Source organism: Tachysurus fulvidraco, chromosome 24, assembly GCF_022655615.1.
Source record: "Tachysurus fulvidraco isolate hzauxx_2018 chromosome 24, HZAU_PFXX_2.0, whole genome shotgun sequence".
NCBI classification, from domain to species: Eukaryota; Metazoa; Chordata; class Actinopteri; order Siluriformes; family Bagridae; genus Tachysurus; species Tachysurus fulvidraco.
Window position 1 is genome coordinate 3723135 of NC_062541.1, and position 6538 is coordinate 3729672.

Here is a 6538-nt window from a genome sequence, read left to right on the forward strand (position 1 = left end):
CTGTGAGAAATTCCTTGTCTCAGGATGTTAATGAGTCATCTTTAAGAGCATATAGCAAATGATTAAATAAACATGCTCTTTCTAATATGTTATCGTTTCTATAGTAACTACTGTAATTCACAGGGATCTGACTGACTGATGCACCACATAAACAGATGTTTATGGTAGGAGTCTAAAGTGTCAGGGGTAAAGCTGAACATTTAAGGCTTCATGTAGTGTTTTTTCTTTTTCTTCTTCTTCTTCTTTTTTTTTTTTTGCTTATTAACATTAAAGGTGCGGTGCACGATGATGAGTCGGGCCGACTAACAAAACAAACGTGTAGCCAATGAGCAGAAAGGGGCGTGTCTTGTCAATATGCGGTGGAGTGAGTGTTTGACATTAGCCCTCTGCCGTTAACTCTGCCTCGGGTTCTAGGTGTTGAACGTCGTCTTCCGCGTGAAATGGAGCTGAACCTTTCATGCTACAACACACAGTACTACAAAAACACATCTGTATTACCTTAGTATTACTCATTGTGTTCATTTACTGATAAAAATATCCCTTCGGCCAGCTGCTCCAGCAGGTTCCGCCATAATAGCCTGGGTTACGTATGTATGTGTGGGTGGAGCTATCAAAACAAGGGTGACACCCATTTGGGTTAGGGGCGTGTTTGTTTTGGTGATTTCAAATGTCAACACTGGCTTTCAAACATCGTGCACCGCACCTTTAAGTGGAATAAAAGACAGGCTAGTGAAGAAACAGCCTTTTCTAGCGTCTTAAACCTAAATAAATCTATAAAGGAACTATATTTACATAGAACACAGCATTAAATGTAAATATTGTATGAAATTGTTCATGTTGACAAGTTCTTGTGGTATCAGAGGAATAAAACACATTTGGCTGGTCGCAGTAACGTTTCACACTTCAGACCCCTCTACAAGAGTTATACTGTGTATTATATAGTTTATACTGTCCTTCAACATGAACTGAAATGAACTAAAACTAAAATGAGTCACATGGTAAATGACCCAATGTTGTGTCGAAGAAAAAAGCAGACGCTTCGGTCTTTTGGCCGTCTGACCAGCAGCAGCCTACGCTTTTAATTCATTACGGCTTTGACGGACGTTTGTTTTGTTGAGCTGCACAATGCATCCAGATTTCACAAACCTCTACAGGCATCGAAATCCCACTTCGTCAGAATTTCTCCGAGACGCGTGAACCGTGGGTTCGTGACGAACGCCGTAAGCAGTCGTGTCTAGATTAGTTATTTAACCAGCTTCTTCTTAACAAAGGCTTCACTGCCTGTAAGTGCCATTATGTGAAATATATTCATGTCAACAATTCTGAATTTGAATTTATCTACTCTGGGTTAATATGAAGACGTTTGAGCGTTCAGGGGTCTTTTAGAAGCAGGAAAAAAATCCAATAGCGAAGTCAATGTTTCTGTTGGCTTTAAATCAATTTAAAGACCTGAAGTATGTGCACTTAAGCTGGATGTTAAACAGAGTACAGAACTGTGCAATGTCTTTTTAATGTCAGCAGCAAGTCTCTATATAACTCTGTGTGTGTGTGTGTGTGTGTGTGTGTGTGTGTGTGTGTGTGTGTGTGTGTGTGTGTGTGTGTGTGTGTGTCCTAAACCATATTAACCTCCTAACATTAAAGTAAAAAAATTATATTCAAATTGTTTTGAAAAGACGATTCAGTCTTTAAAAGACAATTCTTGAGTAAGAGATGACCTCACACACACACACACACACACACACACACACACACACACACACACACACACACACACACACACACACACACACATACACACACACACACACACGCACACGCACACTCAAAGCACAGAATAAATTATTAAAAATAATTACTAATTATTTTTAATAACTATTTAAAAATGTAGTCCTTCTGAATTTAATTAATTAAATAAATAATTAATTAATTAATTAATTTTTTTTGACCAAGAATACTCAATGTTTTGGGCTCATTTTCTAAATGTTTGATGCGTCCGTGTGTTTTATTTTTAATATTTTTATTAAAAAAAAGATTGTGGACTTGAATTCATAAAATTCCAAGCAAAGGATTCTTCTTCTTTTAATCTCCTAGCAGTGAAGACACACACACACATGTAATGACTTTCTCTAGGAGCTTTACTCGTGTTCCACACACAAGCGAATGCGTGTTGTGATGAATTACACGTAAGACGTAAAGTTTATCGACACCGGGCTCGTGATCAGAAACACCGCTGCTTTGCTTTCACTTTAAATTGTAAAAATCTCACTCAAATTTCACTTAACATAAAATGCACAAATTGTTCTCGGCATTTTTTATATGATTTTAGATTGAAACTACCTTTTATAAGTAAAATGATTAGATTAGATTAGATTAGATTAGATTAGATTAGATTAGACTCGATATAGCTGTTATGTTTGTAGGCTTTCTGCAGTTGGTGTTCACAGGTGCAGTAAATCAGTGACTCAACACACAGATGGAGCTCCTGCACTCGTCTACAGTTATGTAATGTAGGTATGTATAATAAATAATAAATAATATAATAAATATTCTTATTGCTCCTCAGTCTAAGAATCATGATCTCGATTCGAAGGCAAAAAGACCTACAGGGAAGAATCCAACAGCCATTTATTACATAAATGTGCACTTTATACGCTCATAACAACGACAGACATCCAGTCACATTAATAGATGTTTTATTAACGCTGTTGTGAGAAGCCACGTGGGGAAATAAACCCTGATGATCCGACTCTGACTCTGACTCCGACTCTGACTGGGATATCTAGGAGCTCTTTAACCTCAGTGAAAATTCACACAGACTTTACTGAGCCATCTTTATTAGAGACACAATATTTCTTCAGAACACTGTTAGGAAAAGGGTTCACTGGGGTTCTGTACAGAACAATAAGGTTCTTAGCGGCAAAGAAGGTCAAAAGGCCAAAAAGGTTTTATAATGACTGCAAAGAAGCCTTTTAGCTCAAAGAGACAGATTTATATTCATTCATTCTCTACCGCTTATCCGAACTTCTCAGGCGTCATCGGGCATCGAGGCAGGATACACCCTGGACGGAGAGCCAACCCATCACAGGGCACACACACACTCTCATTCACTCACACTACGGACAATTTTCCAGAGATGCCAATCAACCTACCATGCATGTCTTTGGACCGGGGGAGGAAACCGGAGTACGCAGAGGAAACCCCCGAGGCACGGGGAGAACATGTAAACTCCACACACACAAGGCGGAGGCGGGAATCGAACCCACAACCCTGGAGGTGTGAGGCAAACGTGCTAACCGCTAAGCCACCGTGCCTCCCTGGATTTATATTACTCTGAGAAATTTCATAATGGTCTTTTACATCAAAAAAAAGTTTGCTGATGTTGATGTTGATGTTTAATGCTTATGTGATGTTTAATGCAAGTTTAAAGAACTAAATCTTATTACTGAACACTTTAACACTTTAACGGTCGTTGAGTTAATTCTTGTACTTCACCTATTTCTTTAATCCTTACACTATGCACATTTAAAGGATTAAAGTGTACGTTCTTTAATTATTTTCCTTTTCTGAGTGATATTTGTGTCAAACTCTATACTCTATTCTATACTGCTAATATAAATTCGATTTATTACTCTAATCGTAATTCTACTGTGCGTATTTACGCTGTCGGTGACGTAATATTTTCTACCGTATATTTTTAATAGTTTTACGGTAAAGAACAAAACAACAATTTAACAATTAAACCCACGATGATAAATAAACTCAGAAAAAGTTCTGGATCGAAACTTATCTTAATCTACAAGCTGTGAAGAATTCTCTAGAGTTGTCGTTTTTTTTTTCAGGTAAAAATGGTCCTATCCAGAACTTTTTATATATTTGATATTCCAGATAAAACCTTTTCGTCTAAGAGTGTCAAAAGAACTGCAGAGCAACAATGAAGCTGAGACGGTAACGTCTTCGTTTGTTCATCTCCAGCCGTCTTCTCTATGTACTTGTTCAACACCCCGAACAAACCGCTGACCCTCATCATCATTTCAGCTTCGATCTCATCATCTTTCAGCTTTTTGTGCTTTCAAGTGTTCGGTGAAAGCGATTCTCACATACCAGCTGTCTGATTGGTTTAGAGTCAATTGTTGGCTTTTACAATGTGATCAGCCTGGAAATAAATGATCCAAATGATCTGGTAATACACACGTGGCTACACACGTGTAACGCGAACCGCATTAGACTCCCGAGAGCCGAACGAATAACGAGTGTTTGATTAACACTTACAAGAGTTTGATTAGTCTCGTTGGTCTAGTGTTTATGAAGCTTGTAGTAAGTGTTCATGTGACAGGAGCAGCTACTAATCACCTCATTACATACCAGAACCTCAGAAACAACATTTTGTGCTCTACATCAACAAGTCTTAAATAATTCCAATGCCAAAAAACTGCACAAATGCACATTCACGTTCATTTTATATCAGCATTATTCCACTAATCAGATATTCAGCACATCGTTTGTACCTCATTTAATGTACGTTGAATTTACGTTGCTTCTCTTTGTTATTAAATTATTGTGCTTCAGATTAAACCTATTTGATTCCAGATGATAAAACCATGGCACAGGGACCGATACAATACTCAAGATCTCATCCTATTAAAAAACAGAGAAATTTTTGCATGAAAACTGTGTGTGTGTGTGTGTGTGTGTGTGTGTGTGTGTGTGTGTGTGTGTGTGTGTGTGTGTGTGTGTGTAACCCATGTTTATAGCTGTGTATTTATTCTGATTGCATGCTTCAGTTTAACATAAAATATTTAAAGCCAAATTTTGCCATCTATTGATCTTGATTCATGTATAAACTAAAGTTTAAAAAGTTCTGTACCAAAAACACCCTGGCAAAGAAACAAACAAAGACACGCGGTAATCTAATGTAAAAATAAAAAATGATGCAAGAAGCTATTACATCAAGCTAGATTGCATGTTTAATTTATCCACAAATCAGTGAGAAACTCCAGCTATTACAGCTACAACAGTAAAACCCTGGAAAATGATATTCACAAATAACAAATAAACAAATAACTTGTAGGTCTGATAAACGGATCCAAAATTGATCCACTTACATATTCACAATGATAAAAAGTTAAGAATGTTGATGTGCTCATGCAATTTCTCAACCATGAAGATTTTCCATATTGCCTTCAATGGAACTCTGGATATACTGTAGAATGTATAGTGGTGCATTTAATGTGTCTGTTCTTTAGAGGATTTTAGAGGTAACCTAAAAGTAAAATACATGGGATGAAATCTACTCAGAAAAAAAATGAAGTTATTACGTCACACTTATTGATTAGATAGACAGTGATAGTGACAAACAAGGCATGTAAAAGATGGTAATCATTGTATGTGTCTTGTGCTGCTGACATTTGGCTTGTTTTGTGCATAAACAAAATATCCTAACTGTATTTTATCAGTATTTTTGGCCTAAAATGATGCATGTAGTGAAACTTGAAAGCTTGAACAACTGAACAATAAACATGTACAGTAGATTATAAGGAAGGAAAAGGTTGAAGGTTTCCCTGAGAGCGCATTAGGTTCGGTTCAGTATTTCAGTAGTGATTCCACGGAACAAGGCGTAATGTTGCTGCTTTAGTAGAAATGTTTACTTCTTAGTGATTAATCCTGGCAACACGAACCTTGTCTAATCTGCCTAATGTGGAAAAATCCAGCAAAAAAAATGAATAAAAAGAGAGAATAAAACACGCAAACTTGGTACCTGTGTTTTTTCTTCCCTTTGCCGTTTCACACCGCGCGCGCGTCCCGAGTCTCCGCGTCGCAGCCGCTCATTTTCTGCTCAACTTCATCGCCACTGAGCTCCTAATCCACTTCTGAACCTCGGTGCACGTTTGTTGTTGTTGTTGTTGTTGTTTTATGTTGATGATGATGATGAAGATGAGGAGGATTATGTTGTTCTTGTTTCTTTCGACTTTCCACTTTGGATTAAAGCGTGGAGTCGGCGCAGGAGATCTGGCTGTCACACACACGCACGGCGCGCGCGCACACACACACACACACACACACACACACACACACACACACACACACACACACACACACACAAGCACACACACACACTCGCGCGCACGCACGCACTCACACACACGCATACACACGTATACACCTCCCCAACTGTGTCTATCTCACACACTCACACAGACACGCACCGGTGCGCGCTGACGCGGTCAAAGTGAAGCGCGAGACCGGCGGGAGGTTTATCTGGACCCCTGTGACGTAACCGCACACACACACACACACACACACACACACACACACACACACACACACACACACACACACACACGCACACACACACATACTTTTTATACACTCACCATAGCCATACAACTAGACCATAACTGCCATAAATGCCAGCTTGGACCAGTCCAGTCATTCTACTCTGCCCTGTCTCATCAGCAAGATGTTTCCTCCTACAGACCCTGTTCTCACTAGACTCTGAACAAACTCTAGAGAGTCTGGGATGCTCAAACCAGCCGGCCTA

General features: G+C 38.8%; 1 protein-coding gene across 2 annotated transcripts in view; it reads right to left on the minus strand.

Moving 5' to 3' along the window:
* Nucleotides 1-6331, minus strand: part of gcgra (glucagon receptor a) — a 69398-nt gene extending 63067 nt beyond the window's left edge. For both annotated transcript variants that reach the window (XR_007139408.1, XM_047808118.1), the window contains exon 1: nt 5756-6331. The gene's annotated coding sequence lies outside the window, so the exon portion shown is untranslated. The remainder of the gene's footprint in view (nt 1-5755) is intronic.
* Between the last annotated feature and the right edge of the window lie 207 nt (nt 6332-6538).